Source organism: Symphalangus syndactylus, chromosome 6 (genome assembly GCF_028878055.3).
Source record: "Symphalangus syndactylus isolate Jambi chromosome 6, NHGRI_mSymSyn1-v2.1_pri, whole genome shotgun sequence".
Taxonomy (NCBI): domain Eukaryota; kingdom Metazoa; phylum Chordata; class Mammalia; order Primates; family Hylobatidae; genus Symphalangus; species Symphalangus syndactylus.
This window is the reverse complement of record NC_072428.2, coordinates 113,783,461-113,800,082: the sequence shown is the minus strand read 5'-3', so window position 1 is coordinate 113,800,082 and position 16,622 is coordinate 113,783,461.

Below are 16,622 nucleotides of genomic sequence, written 5' to 3'. Positions count from 1 at the left end.
TTGGAAATGTTCCAATCATAGATTTTGGGTTAGACTAAGGATGCAATAAGGTCGTTCTGGAATTCTCTTGACAAAGGCAGAGGAACTCCAGCCTAGGATTGTAGCCAGTTCTTGAACCACCCGATATAGTGTATCAAAGAAATATTGCTCCTTGAAGAACGAGATTTAGATTTTTCACATATTCATGATAAGACAAAGCACAGGATTCATGCATTTGGGCCTATTATGAACATTAGGCCCATGCTTAGTACTTAGGTAAAGAGACTTCGGTCTGTGAACAAGAGAACTACAGGTTGTTCTTGTTAGAAATTCACAGTATCTGTAATTCTATTATAAGTAGAGTCACGGGGTGGCTCACGACTGTAATCCCAGTAATTTAGGAGGCCAAGGCCGAGGACCACTTGAGCCCAAGAGTTAGAGACCAGCTTGAGCAACATGGCGAAAACCTGTCTTTACAAAAAATACAAAATATTAGCCAGCTAGTGGTGTGTTCCTGTGGTTCCAGATACTCAGGAGGCTGAAGTGGGAGGATCATCTGAGCCCAGGAGTTCAAGGCTGCAGTGAGCAGTGATCATGCCACTGCACTCCATCCTGAGTGACAGAGTGAGACCCTGTCTCAACAACAACAACAAAAATCTAAGTATTCATATTTCAACGAGCTCTTCTTTCCATCATCAAACTGAATTCTAATTTACAAGCAAGCCTGAAATAAATCATGTGACTAAGCTTTCTTAGCTATTGCTACAATTGTATTGCATTTATCAGTACAACAAGTATCTCAAGTAACAATGATTCTAACATGTGTCACATTTGTTGGAAGAATTCCCAAAGCTTTGAAACAAACAGGTAAATCCAGTGTCACTCTAATTCTACCTGATTGGTATGTAAGAGGGTTGCATGCTACTATGTAACATAAAATATATGAGAAATATAGAAAGGAAAGTTTTGTATAAACAGGTGAAATAGAGAATCAAGTTTTTTGTTATTTGTGATAGAGTCTGACTCCGTCGCCCAGGCTGGAATGCAGTGATGCGATCTCGGTCCACTGCAATCTCCGCCTCCTGTATTCAAGCAATTCTCCTGTCTCAGCCTCCTGAGTAGCTGGGACTACAGGCACGCTCCAGCATACCCTGCGGAGAACCAAGTATTATGAAGATGATTCAAGTCAGCATGTCTATGAACAAAAGTTTTGTCTTAAAAGGTTTCTCTTTTGTTTTGTTTATGTATATTGTTTTAAAAAAGAAAGCCTGGGCCAGTTGCAGTGGCTCACACCTGTAATCCTAGCACTTTGGGAGGCCAAAATGGGCCAATCACTTGAGGCCAGGAGTTCAGGACCAGCCTGGCCAACATGATGAAACCCTGTCTGTACGAAAAAATACAAAAATTAGCCAGGCGTGGTGGTGGGTGCCTGTAATCCCAGCTACTTAGGAGGCTGAGGCAGGAGAATCGCTTGAACTCAGGAGGCAGAAGTTGCAGTGAGCCAAGATCACACCACTGCACTCCAGCTTGGGTGACAGAGAGACCCTGTCTCAAAGAGAGAGACAGAAAGAGAAAGAGAGAGAGAGAGAGAGAGAGAGGGAGACTGTACATTAGTTATTCAGGTACTCCAGGATCTAGAGACAACAAGTTTTATTAGCTCATAATTTTTCAACTTTTCACTTTATATACATACATACAGTCACATACACAGTCACTAAAGTAAACAGCATTTTCCCCATCATTATTAAATTTCTCAACTTTAAGATTTCTCTTTAATAGGTTGAATGATTTAAGATTTACCTTCCTTATACTGTTTTGGTACTTGTTCCTTCTTTTCTGGAAAATCTAAATCTATCCGTATGTACATATATGTATATGTTTATTTATCCTCTCCCCAATTACTAAGATTTTTCTTTTTTGAAATGCCAGATGATTGTTATCTCTAAATATTCAGTCACTTTAACAATATTTGGAAAGAAAATGTACAACCCAGTTTTACAACCAAAAATCATCCACTTTCTGAGCTCTTTTAAATGTTGCATGCTTCCTAAAATCTGCAATACCTATTCCAACAAACAGTCCTCTTGTATTGACCATCATGATAAGTATAACTATAAAATTAGGTATGAAAAACATGCTTCATTAAAGATGGCGCAAAAGTAAAATCTTTGTCAAAATACGCACTTATACTCTAATGGAAAACATTTATGTTTATAAAGTTAGCTTGAGGAATGCTTCACATCTATTGATTCAAAAAAATATTAAAGTTGTGGCTGTCTCATAAAGTCATGTGTTCCTATGGCTTGTTTGTAGTTAATTTACTAACCTGCTTCATGGAATACCTTTTGATGCTATCACAAGTTAAGGTTAGTAATGCAATCACAGAAACTATGCGCACAAGAAAAATGAAGAAAGCCTTGAGTAGTCAAAGTGGGAATTATTTTCAAATGTAGATTTATAATAAATAAAAAGTTAACTGAAATTTAGCTCGTAACTATCAGTGACAAATGTGTATTTTAGGCTGCTTGATTCATAAAAAACAAACTCATATTTCAAAAGGTATTGCATTTGAAAATTAAGTAAAGTTAAGTTAGGCTGCAAAATAAATTGAGTATTCCAAGAAATTAATATTGGCTTTTTTCTAACTCCTCAAATTTCTAAAAACAATTTTTAAAATTTTTACAAACAGGAAAAAAAAGTCTATTTTACCTTTGCTTTTGTTTGCTGCTGGTCCTTTAGTCACCTTGTGCAAATCAGAGGTTGAATGGCAAAGGATGTCCTGTGTGTGGTTCAGACAAACATGTTATTACGGGGGTGACTCAGTCCTCCAAGTTAAACTGGAGGCTTGCATTAAATCTCTTTATAACCAAAGTCAGTTCTCTTAAAAGCATCTTGGTATACATGACCATTGCTTTCTGAAAATATCCAGTTTAAATTCACTAACTTAAGATGGAAGAAAGAAAACTTTGACTCTTTAGCTGGAAAATGAGGAAGAAAAGAAAACTGTATATGTAAGACTTCCAGAATAAAGAGAAAAAAGGGGGTCAAGTGCTTTGTGTACTAAAGTATGTATTATTATTATTTTTTTTTAGATGGAGTCTCACTTCATTGCCTAGGCTGGAGTGGAGTGGCACAATCTCAGCTCACTGCAACCTCCACCTGCCAGGTTCAAGCGATTCTCCTGTCTCAGCCTCCCAAGTAGCTGGGACTACAGGCTCATGCCACCATACCCAGCTAATTTTTTTGTATTTTTAGTAGAGACGGGGTTTCACCGTGTTAGCCAGGATGGTCTTGATCTCCTGATCTTGTGATCCACCTGCCTTGGCCTCCCAAAGTGCTGGGATTACAGGCGTAAGCCACCGCGCCAGGCCTAAAGCATGTATTATCAAAAAAATAGATCCTAATGTGCTATTCTTGATGATAATGGAATCGTTGAATAGAGTATTAGGTATTATCCTGAGTAAATACAGCATGAATTTACTAGAACTAATGGCTCAAGATGGTGAGCTGAACATGTGTATTTATTTACTGTGTCATTTTCAGCACCTATGATTAGAAAAAATACACTATAAAGCTGAAAATGAAAAGGGGTAACATGACTCAAAGACTGAAAACAACTAAAAGTATATCTCAGAAATTTTTTAAAAGTAGAAAGACAAAAACAAACAAAAACCATAGTAGAAAGTTATTCTAGGAGATCATGGCAGACAAGAGGCAGGACTAGACTGCAGCTCTCACGTGGACAGACAGAGCAGTGTATGGAGACTCACATCGTGAACTTTTGCTCCAGAACTACTGCAGAAATTAACCAGGAAAGCTGAGAGCACCCACAGACCATCTGAAGGAAGCAGAATGCTCCTGGAGGACCCAGGAGACACCCCAAACACAGTCCAAGCTATGGAAGTGGGAAATGGGGAACCTGAAGGTCTAGATCACAGGAGAATATTCTGACCTTACCTTGAGCTGGGTCAATTCAGAGAGCTGAGTGAAATACAGGGATAGAGGAAGCAGCAGGAAAAGCCCTGTGGACTCTCTGAGTCCCCTGGGAAGCTATTTCTGCCAAGTCTTAGAGGGGTCCTTGGGGAGGGCTGCCAGAGGTATTTGGAAAAGACCACAGGGAAAAGGAAACCTCCAGCTGAACTTTGTAACAATTCCAACAGAACGTGAAGTTGCCTGTCCAGACCTCAGGGGAGGGTGTGAATCTGGTATGCAGACTCCACAGGCAGGGAGGCAAGAAAGTCCAGTTTGCTTTCACAGCTAGGAGGCTGGTAGTCTGGGGCAAGTTCTCAGTCCTGCTTGCCCACTGCTTGGAAACAGACTCGGTGCTGTTTGAGAGGGCAAGACAGGAGTGAGACTAGCCTTTTGGGTTGTATGAGAGCTGGGTGAGGCCTATGACTGCCAGCTTTCCCTCACTCCCCTGACAACCTGCATGACACAGCAGAGGCAACCCTAATCCTCCTGGGAATATAACACCATTGGCCTGGGAACAACACCCCCATCCACCACAGCAGCTGCCACCAAGACCCACCCAAGGAGAGTCTGAACTCACACATGCTTAGCCCTGCCCCCACCTGATGGTCCTTCCCTATCCACCCTGGCAGCCGAAGACAAAGGGCATATACTCTTGGGAATTCTAGGGCCCTGCCCACTGCCTGATGCCCCTGTGCTACTACAGCTGATGCTCTCTTCAAAGTGCCACCTCCTGGTAGGAGGCCAATACAAAAATAGTACATTAAGCAACCAAAATGTACTATATTCCTGATGGGTATTCAGGAAACCCATCTCATGTGCAAAGACACACATAAGCTCAAAATAAAGGGATGGAGGAGGATCTACCAAGCAAATGGAAAACAAAAAAAAGGCAGGAGTTGCAATCCTAGTCTCTGATAAAACAGACTTTAAACCAACAAAGATCAAAAGAGACAAAGAACGCCATTACATAATAGTAAAGGGATCAATTCCACAAGAAGAGCTAACTATCCTAAATATATATGCATCCAATACAGGAGCACCCAGATTCATAAAGCAAGTACTTAGAGACCTACAAAGAGACTTAGACTCCCACAGAATAATAATAGGAGACTTTAACACCCCACTGTCAATATTAGACAGATCAACATGACAGAAGGTTAACAAGGATATCCAGGACCTGAACTCAGCTCTGCAACAAGCAGACCTAATAGACATCTACAGAACTCTCCACCCGAAATCAACAGAATATACATTCTTCTCAGCACCACATCGCACTTTTTCTAAAACTGACCACATAATTGGAAGTAAAGCATTGCTCAGCAAATGTAAAAGAACAGAAATCACAACAAACTGTCTCTCAGACCACAGTGCAATCAAATTAGAACTCAGGATTAAGAAACTCACTCCAAACCACACTACTACATGGAAACTGAACAACTTTCTCCTAAATGACTACTGGGTAAATAACAAAATGAAGGCAGAAATAAACATGTTCTCTTAAACCAATGAGAATAAAGACAAAATGTATCAGAATCTCTGGGACACATTTAAAGCAGTGTGTAGAGGGAAATTTATAGCACTAAATGCCCACAACAGAAAGCAGGAAAGATCTAAAATCATCACCCTAACATCACAATTAAAAGAACTAGAGAAGCAAAGGCAAACACATTCAAAAGCTAGCAGAAGGCCAGAAATAACTAAGATCAGAGCAGAACTGAAAGAGATAGAGACACACAAAAAAATCCTTCAAAAAATAAATGAATCCAGGAGTTGGTTTTTTTAAAAGATCAACAAAATTGATAGACTACTAGCAAGACTAATAAAGAAGAAAAGAGAGAAGAATCAGATAGATGCAATAAAAAAATGATAAACGGGATATCACCACTGGTCCCACAAAATACAAACTACCATCAGTGAATACCATAAACACCTCTATGCAAATAAACTAAAAAATCTAAAAGAAATGGATAAATTCCTGGACACATACACCCTCCCAAGACTAAACCAGGAAGAAGTTGAATCTCTGAATAGACCAATAACAGGCTCTGAAATTGAGGCAATAATTAATAGCCTACCAACCAAAAAAAAGTCCAGGACCAGACAGATTCACAGCCGAATTCTACCAAAGGTACTAAGAGGAGCTGGTACCATTCCTTCTGAAACTATTCCAATCAACAGAAAAAGAGGGAATCCTCTCTAACTTATTCTATGAGGCCAATATCATCCTGATACCAAAGCCTGGCAGAGACACACACACAAAAAAGAGAATTTTAGAAACCAATATCCCTGATGAAAATTGATGCGAAAATCCTCAATAAAATACTGGCAAACCGAATCCAGCAACACATCAAAAAGCTTATCCATCACGATCAAGTTGGCTTCATCCCTGGGATGCAAGGCTTGTTCAACATACACAAATCAATAAACGTAACCATCACATAAACAGAACCAGTGACAAAAACCACATGATTATCTCAATATATGCAGAAAAGGCCTTCGACAAAATTCAACAGCCCTTCATGCTAAAAACTTTCAATAAATTAGGTATTGAGGGAACATATCTCAAAATAATAAGAGCTATTTATGACAAACCCACAGCCAATATCATACTGAATGGGCAAAAGCTGGAAGCATTCCCGTTGAAAACCAGCACAAGACAAGGATGCCCTCTCTCACCACTCCTATTCAACATAGTGTTGGAAGTTCTGGCCAGGGCAACCGGGCAAGAGAAAGAAATAAAGGGTATTCAATTAGGAAATGAGGAAGTCAAATTGTCCCTGTTTGTAGATGACATGTTTGTATATTTAGAAAACCCCATCATCTCAGCCCAAAATCTCCTTAAGCTGATAAGCAACTTCAGCAAGGTCTCAGGACACAAAATCAATGTGCAAAAATCACAAGCATTCCTATACACTACTAACAGACAAACAGAGAGCCAAATCATGAGTGAACTCCCATTCACAATTGCTACAAAGAGAATAAAATACCTAGGAATCCAACTTACAAGGGATGTGAAGGACCTCTTCAAGGAGAACTACAAACCACTGCTCAATGAAATAAAAGAGGACACAAACAAATGGAAGAATATTCCATGCTCATGCATAGGAAGAATCAATACCATGAAAATGGCCATACTGCCCAAAGTAATTTATAGATTCAATGCCATTCCCATCAAGCTACTAATGACTTTCTTCACCAAATTGGAATAAGCTACTTTAAAGTTCATATGGAACCAAAAAAAGAGCCCACATTGCCAAGACAATCCTAAGCAAAAAGAACAAAGCTGGAGGCATCACGCTACCTGACTTCAAACTATACTACAAGGCTACAGTAACCAAAACAGCATGGTACTGTTACCAAAACAGATATATAGACCAAAGGAACAGAACAGAGACCTCAGAAATAACACCACACATCTATAACCATCTGATCTTTGACAAACCTGACAAAAACAAGCAATGGGGAAAGGATTCCCTATTTAATAAATGGTGCTGGGAAAACTGGCTAGCCATATGTCAAAAGCTGAAACTGGATCCCTTCCTTATACCTTAAACAAAAATTAATTCAAGATGGATTAAAGGTTAAATGTTAGACCTAAAACCATAAAAACCCTAAAAGAAAACCTAGGCAATACCATTCAAGCCATAGCCATGGGCAAAGACTTCATGACTAAAACACCAAAAGCAATGGCAACAAAAGCCAAAATAGACAAATGGGATCTAATTAAACTAAAGAGCTTCTGCACAGCAAAATAAACTACCATCAGAGTGAACAGGCAACCTACAGAATGGCAGAACATTTTTGCAATCTATCTATCTGACAAAGGGCTAATATCCAGAATCTACAAAGAACTCAAACAAATTTACAAGAAAAAAACAATCCCATCAAAAAGTGGGCAAAGGATATGAACAGACACTTCACAAAAGAAGACACCTATGCAGCCAACAGACACATGAAAAAGTTCTCATCATCACTGGTCATCAGAGAAATGCAAATCAAAACTACAATGAGATACCATCTCATGCCAGTTAGAATGGCAACCATTAAAAAATCAGGAAACAACAGATGCTGGAGAGGATGTGGACAAACAGGAATGCTTTTACACTGTTGGTGGAAGTGTAAATTAGTTCAACCACTGTGGAAGACAGTGTGGCAATTCCTCAAGGATCTAGAACCAGAATTACCATTTGACCCAGCCATCCCATTACTGGGTATATACCCAAAGGATTATAAATCATGCTACTTGAAAGACACATGCACACATATGTTTATTGTGGCACTATTCACAATAGCAAAGACTTAGAACCAACCCAAATGTCCAGCAATGATAGACTGGATAAAGAAAATGTGGCACATATGAACCATGGAATACTATGCAGCTATAAAAAAGGATGAGTTCATGTCCTTTGCAGGGACATGGATGAAGCCGGAAACCATCATTCTCAGCAAACTATCACAAGGACAGAAAACCAAACACCACATGTTCTTACTCATAGGTGGGAATTGAACAATTAGATCACTTGGACAAAGAGTGGGGAACATCACACACTGCGGCCTGTCAGAGGTGGAGGATATGGGGGAGGGATCGCATTAAGAGAAACACCTAATGTATTGATGGGTGTGGCAAACCAACATGGCACATGTATACCTATGTACCAAACCTGCACGTTGTGCACATGTACCCTAGAACTTAAAGTATAATAATAATTTTAAAACAGCTATTGAAACTTCAGGAAATAATGGATGCACTTATGGAAATGCAAAATGCTCTGGAAAGTCTCAGCAATAGAATCAAACAAGCAGAAGAAATAACTTCGTAGCTCTAAGACAAGGTTTTCAAATTAACCCAATTCAACAAAGACAAAGGAAAAATGAACAAAGTCTCCAAGAAGTTTGAGACTATGTTAAATGACCAAACCTAAAAATAATCAGTATTCCTGAGGACAAAGAGAAATCTAAAAGTTTAAAAAAACATTTGGGGGAATAATTGAGGAAAACTTCCCCAGCCTTGCTAGAGACCTGAACATCCAAATATAACAAGCTCAAGGAACAACCGGGAAATTCATCATAAAAAGACTATCACGTAGGCACATTGTCATCAGGTTATCTAAAGTTACGATGAAGGAAAGAATCTTTTTTTTTTCTGTTTATGACATCATTTATTATAAAAAGCCAATGCAAAAGCCATACAAAAACTACATAAAACACATTTAAAATGGGCAGTATGATGGTAGAACCCTTTTGTAATGTTGATGCTACTTGTTGGGGTTGTCAGTCATATTAGATCTTGACATAAGCCCATACGTAGCATGATTAATTATGTAATAGTAGTTTTTCATTGCAATATTTCAGCAGACATGACATGGCCTGTTGCATGCCTGAATCTATTTAAATATTAGCAATTCCACAGAGTTTCTTTGTACATAATTCTGTTGATTTCAAAAAAAAAAAAAAAAAGGGCTCTGTAAAGAATTCTATGGTAGAGGTAAATAACAGAGACTACAGTCTGGAGTCAGGATTCATGCTGGAGAGGATGTGGAGAAATAGGAACACTTTTACACTGTTGGTGGGACTGTAAACTAGTTCAACCATTGTGGCAGTCAGTGTGGCAGTTCCTCAGGGATCTAGAACTAGAAATGCCATTGGACCCAGCAATCCCATTACTGGGTATATACCCAAAGGATTATAAATCATGCTGCTATAAAGACACATGCACATGTATGTTTACTGTGGCACTATTCACAATAGCAAAGACTTGGAACCAAGCCAAATGTCCAACAACGATAGACTGGATTAAGAAAATGTGGCACATATACACCATAGAATACTATGCAGCCATAAAAAATGATGAGTTCATGTCCTTTGTAGGGACATGGATGAAGCTGGAAACCATCATTCTCAGCAAACTATCGCAAGGACAAAAAACCAAACACTGCGTGTTCTCACTCATAGGTGGGAATTGAACAATGAGAACACAGGAAGGGGAACATCACACACCGGGGCCTGTTGTGGGGCGGGGAGAGGGGGGAGGGATAGCATTAGGAGATATACCTAATGTTAAATGACGAGTTAATGGGTGCAGCACACCAACATGGCACATGTATACATATGGAACAAACCTGCACGTTGTGCACATGTACCCTAAAACTTAAAGTATAATTAAAAAAAAAATGGCAATGCCAGACACGTTAATATTCTGTTCAGTGTTAATGGAATTTTAATGCTGCATGTTGGAGTTTCAGATTAATTGCTCCCTGAGAGACAGATGGTGTAGAATGAGGTGGTGAAATGCTCAGACTAAAATGGCATTTGATAGTTGACAAAAATCTACTTAAACACTTCCTTTCTGATGCAGGAAAGAATCTTAAGAGCTATGAGACAAAAGCATCAGGTAACCTGTAAAGGAAAACCTACAGATTAACAGCAGATTTCTCAGCAGAAATCTTACAAGCTATAAGGGATTGGGGTCCTATCTTCAGCCCTCTTAAACAAAACAATTGTAAGTCAAGAATTTTGTATCCAGAGAAACTAAGCTTCATAAATGAAGGAAAGATAGTCTTTTCCAGACAAACAAATGCTGAGAGAATTCACCACTACCAAGCCAGAACTACAGGAACTGTTAAAAGGAGCTCAAATCTTTTTTTTTCTTTCTTTTTTTTTTTTTTTTTTTTTTTGAGATGTAGTCTCGCTTTGTTGCCCAGGCTGGAGTGCAACCTTGGCTCACTGCAGCCTTGGCCTCCAGGATTCAAGCGATTCTCCTGTCTCAGTCCCATGAGTAACTGGGATTACAGGCGCCTGCCACTGCACCCAGCTAATTTTTGTTTATTAGTAGAGACAGGGTTTTGCCATGTCAGCCAGGCTGGTCTCAGACTCCTGACCTCAAGTGATCCACCCGCCTTGGCCTCCCAGAGTGCTGAGATTACAGGCATGAGCCGCCACACCTGGCCAAGAGCTCTAAATCTTGAAACAAATCCTGGAAACATATCAAAACAGACTTTAAAGCATAAATCTCACAGGACCTATAAAAGAAAAAGACGTTGAAAAAAAAAAGATATACAGGCAACAAATAACACAATGTATGGACTAGTACCTTACATCTCTGTATTAACATTGAATGTAAATGGCCTAAATGCTCCACTTAAAAGATACAGAATTGCAGAATGGATAAGATTTTACCAACCAACTATCTGCTGCCTTCAGGACTCACCTAACACACAAGGACTCATATAAACTTAAGGTAGAGGGGTGGAAAAAGATATTCCATGCAAGTGGACACTAAAAGTGAGCAGGAGTAGCTATCCTTATATCAGACAAAACAAACTTTAAAGCAACAGTGGTTAAAAAAGACAAAGAAGGACATGATATAGTAATAAAAGACCTTCTACAACAGGAAAATATCACAATCCTGAACATATATGCACCTAACACTGGAGATCCCAAATTTATAAAACAATTACTACTAGACCTAAGAAATTAGATAGACAGCAACGCAATAATAATAGTGGGGGACTTCAATACTCCACCGACAGCACTAGACAGGTCATCAAGAAGAAAGTCAACAAAGAAACAGTGGATATAAACTATACCTTGGAACAAATGGACTTAAAAGATATATACTGAATATTCTACCCAACAACCACAGAACATATAGTCTATTAATCAGCACATGGAATGTTCTCCAATATAGACCATATGATAGGCCATGAAACAAGTCTCAATAAATTTAAGAAAATTGAAATCATATCAAGTAGTGTCTCAGAGCACAGTGGAATAAAACTGGAAATCAACTCCAAAAAGGAACCTTTAAAACCATGCAAATACATGGAAATTAAACCTGCTCCTGAATGATCATTGGGTCAACCGTGAAATCAAGAAGGAAATTTTAAAAATTTTTGAACTGAATGGCAATAGTAACAAAACCTAATAAAACCTCTGGGATACAGCAAAGGCAATGCTAAGAGGAAAGTTCGTAGCCCTAAATGCCTATATCCAAAAGTCTGAAAAAGCATAAATAGACGATCTAAGGTCACACTGCAAGGAACTAGAGAAATAAAAACAAATCAAACCCAAACCCAGTAGAATAAAGGAAATAACCAAGATCAGAGCAGAACTAAATAAAATTGAAACAAAAAAATACAAGAGAGAAATGAAATAAAACCTGCTTCTTTGAAAAGATAAGTAAAATTGATAGACCATTAGCAAGATTATCAAGAAAAGAATACAGAAAATCCAGACAAGCTCAATTAGAAACAAAACAGGAGATACTACAACTGACACCACTGAAATATAAAAGATCATTTCAAGGCTACTATGAACACCTTTACATGCATAAACTATAAAACCTAAAGGAGATGGATAAATTCCTGCAAAAATAACCACCCTCCTAGCTTAAATCAGGAAGAATTAGATACCCTGAACAGACCAATAACAAACAGAGAGATTGAAATGGTAACAAAAAAAATTACCAATGAAAAAGTCCAGGACCAGACAGATTCATAGCTAAATTCTGTAAGACATTCAAAGAAGAAGTGGTACCAAACCTACTGACACTATTCCACAAGATAGAGAAAGAGAGAATCCTCCCTAAATCATTCTATGAAGCCAGTATCACCTTAATCCCAAAACCATGAAAGGACATAATCAAAAAAAACAAACTACAGACCAATATTACTGATAAGCATAGATGCAAAAATCCTTAACAAAATACTAGTTAACTGAACCCAACAACATACCAAAAAGACAACCCACCATGATCAAGTGGGTCTCATAGGAGGGATGCAGGGATGGTTTAACATATGCAAGTCAATAAATGTGATACACCACACAAACAGAATTAAAAACAAAAATCACATGATCATCTCAATAGATGCAGAAAAAGCATTTGACAAAATCCATTGTCCCTTTATGATTAAAACTCTCAGCAAAATCAGCATATAAAGGACATACCTCAATGCAATAAAAGCTATCTATGACAAACCCACAGCCAACATAATACTGAATGGGGAAAAGTTGAAAGCATTCCCTCTGAGAACTGGAACAAGAGAAGAATGCCCACTCTCACCATTTCTCTTCAACATAGTACTGGAAGTCTTAGCCAGAGCAATCAGACAAGAGAAAGAAATAACATCCAAATCGGTAAAGAGGAAGTCAATGTCACTGTTTTCCGATTATATGATTGCATGCCTAGAAAACCTAAAGAATCCTCCAAAAAGCTCCTAGAGCTGTTAAAGGAATTCAGCAAAGTTTCTGGATACAAAATTAATGTGCAAAAATCAGTAGCTCTCCTATAAACCAACAGAAACCAAGCTGAGAATCAAATCAAGAACTCAACCCCTTTTACAATAACTGCAAAAAAACCTAAAATACTTAGAAATATATCTAACTAAGGAGGTGAAAGACCTCTACAAGGAAAATTACAAAACACTGTTGAAAGAAATCATAGATGCCACAAACAAAAAGAAACACAACCCATGCTCATGGATGGGTATAATCAATATTGTGAAAATGACCATACTGCCAAAAGCAATCTACAAATTCAGTGCAATCCCTATCAAAATACCACCATCATTCTTCATAGAACTAGAAAAAACAGTCCTAAAATTCCTACAGAACCAAAAAAGAGCCCACATAGACAAAGCAAGACTAAGTAAAAAGAACAAATCTGCAGCACCACACTACCTGATTTCAAACTATACTATAAGGCCATAGTCACCAAAACAGCATAATACTGATATAAAAATAGACACATAGACCAATCAAACAGAATAGAGAACTCAGAAATAAACCCAAATACTTACAGTCAGCTGATCTTCAACAAAGCAAACAAAAACATGAAGTCGGGAAAGGACACCCTTTTCAACAAATGATGCTGGGATAATTGGCAAGTCACAAGTAGGAAAATAAAACTGTACCCTGATCCCTCACATTATACAAAAATCAACTCAAGATGAATGAAGAACTTAAATCTAAGACGTGAAACTATAAAAATTCCAGAAGATAACATTGGAAAAATCCTCCTAGACATTGACTTAGACAAGGATTTCATGACCAAGAACCCAAAAGCAAATGCATGAAAAAAACAAAGATAAATAGGTGGAACTTAATTAAACTAAAGAGATTTTGCATGGCAAAAGGAACAGTCAGCAGAGTAAACAGACAACCCACAGAGTGGGAGAAAATCTTAAAAATCTATACATCAGACAAAGGACTAATATCTAGAATCTACAACAACCTCAAAAAAATTAGCAAGAAAAAAACAAACAATCTCGTCAAAAAGTGGGCTAAGGACATGAATAGACAATTATCAAAAGAAGATATACACGGGCCATCAAACATATGAAAAAATGTTCGACATCACTAATGATGAGGGAAATGCAAATCAAAACCACTATGTGATACCACCTTACTCCTGCAAGAATAGCCATAATCAAAAAATAAAAAAATAATAGATGTCCGTGTGGGTGTAGTAAACGGGAACACTTCCACACTGCTGGTGGGAATGTAACCTAGTACAATCACTGTGGAAAGCAGTGTGGAGATTCCTTAAAGAATAAAAGTAGAACTACCATTTGTTCCAGCAACTCCAACACTGGGGATCTACCCAGAGGAAAAGAAGTCATTGCACATGCATGTTTAGAGGAGCACAATTCACAATTGCAAATATGTGGAGCCAACCCAAAAGCCCATCAATCAACAAGTGGATAAAGAAATTGTGGTATTTATATATGAAGGAATATTCAGCCTTATAAAGGAATGAACTAATGGCATTCGCAACAACCTGGATGGGATTAGAGACTATTATTCTAAGTGAAATAACTCAGGAATGGAAAGCCAAACATGTATGTTGTCACTCATAAGTGGGAACTGAGCTATGAGTATGCAAAGGTATAAGAATGACACAATAGGCTGGGCGCGGTGGCGCATGCCTGGGGGGCCAAGGCGGGCAGATCATAATGTCAGGAGACTGAGACCATCCTGGCTAACACAGTGAAATCCCGTCTCTACTAAAAATACAAAAAAAAAAATTAGCCAGGCGTGGTGGGCGCCTGTAGTCCCAGCTACTCCGGAGGCTGAGGCAGGAGAATGATGTGAACCCAGGAGGCGGAGCTTGCTGTGAGCCGAGATGGCACCACTGCACTCCAGCCTGAGCGACAGAGCGAGACTCCGTCTCAAAAAAAAAAAAAAAAAAGAATGACACAATAGACTTTGGGGACTCAGGGGGAAAGGGTCAAAAGGGGATCAGGGATAAAAGACTACAAATCGGGTTCAGTGATTACTGCTCAGGTGATGGGAGCACCAAAATCTCACAAATCACCACTAAAGAACTTAACTCAAGTAACCAAATACCACCTGTTCCCCAAAAACCTATGGAAATAAAAAAAAAATTTAAGAAAGAACAAGAAAGTTACTTTAGATATATGAAAAAGAAAGAGAAATTCTAATATTCAAAAAATGGAAATGGGTGGAGGACAAATGATCAGATCAAGGAAAATATTTATTTCAACACAGCAGAACCAGTTCCACTATTTAACTTACCAGAATGTGTAGAATGGCAAGCAGTAGAGACATTTGACCCCAAGATATTTAAGTAGAGAAAGCTCTTCCTATACAGGTTCAGAGTTTATATGTTGAACCAAATATAAAAGCAGACCTAAAATGAATATATCTGGATCTTTCCAGTGGGCATGGAAGGGAAAAAAAAAGGAAAGGCTGCTCATCCCAGGAAAGAATTACACTCCTTTTCCACGATAATTTTCTACTTATTTTGATAATTATGGGGGGTTCTACTAACCTGCCTGGTTTCTACTTATCTGTTACAGATGCATTCTCACTTGTCAATATGTCCCAACCACTTTCAGAATCTACAGTCCATCCTTTCATTCAGTGAAATAATCCTGTTGAGTAAATATGCCCAACAAACGCATGGGGAGGGGGGCAGAAATCCCTATGACAGATTTTTCAATTACTCTGGTCCTTTATAAATATAAACAGATGACCAAAGATCACAAAACATTTGATACAGACCAAAAGTATAAAGGAAATTAACAAAGGGAACATTCTATTCTCAAAGGAAATGGAATAGAATAAAATGTATAACAATGGAAACAATTTTCAATAATCTAATTAATAGCCTCAGAGAGATTTAAGAAGTTGTTGAACCAAACCAAAATAAGAGTACTATAACAAAGGAGCAATCATGTTACACACAAAAAAGGGTTCTTTGAAATTAAAACAAATATCAAAATATGGTGATGTCTCAGTTCATTTAGCATTGCTATAGTCAAATACCCGAGGCTGGGTAATTTATAAAGAAAAGATGCAGGTTGGGAAGTTCAAGATCATGGCCCTGGCTTCTGGTGAGGGCTTTCACGTTGCATCACAACATGGCAGAGAAGGTCAACGGGGAAGATCAAGGGGTAGCCTGGCTTTATAACAACCCATAGTCAAGGGAACTCACTCATTCCCATGAGAACTAATCCAGTCTTGCCAGAGCAAGAACTCAGTACCACAACAATGCCACTAAGCCCTTCATGAGGGATCCATTGCTATGATCCAAACACCTCCCATTAGGTCTCACCTCCCAATACCACCACATCTGGGATCAAATTTCAATGTGAGTTTTGATGGGGACTAATAAACCATTGCCAAACCATTGAAAGTGCAGAACAAAC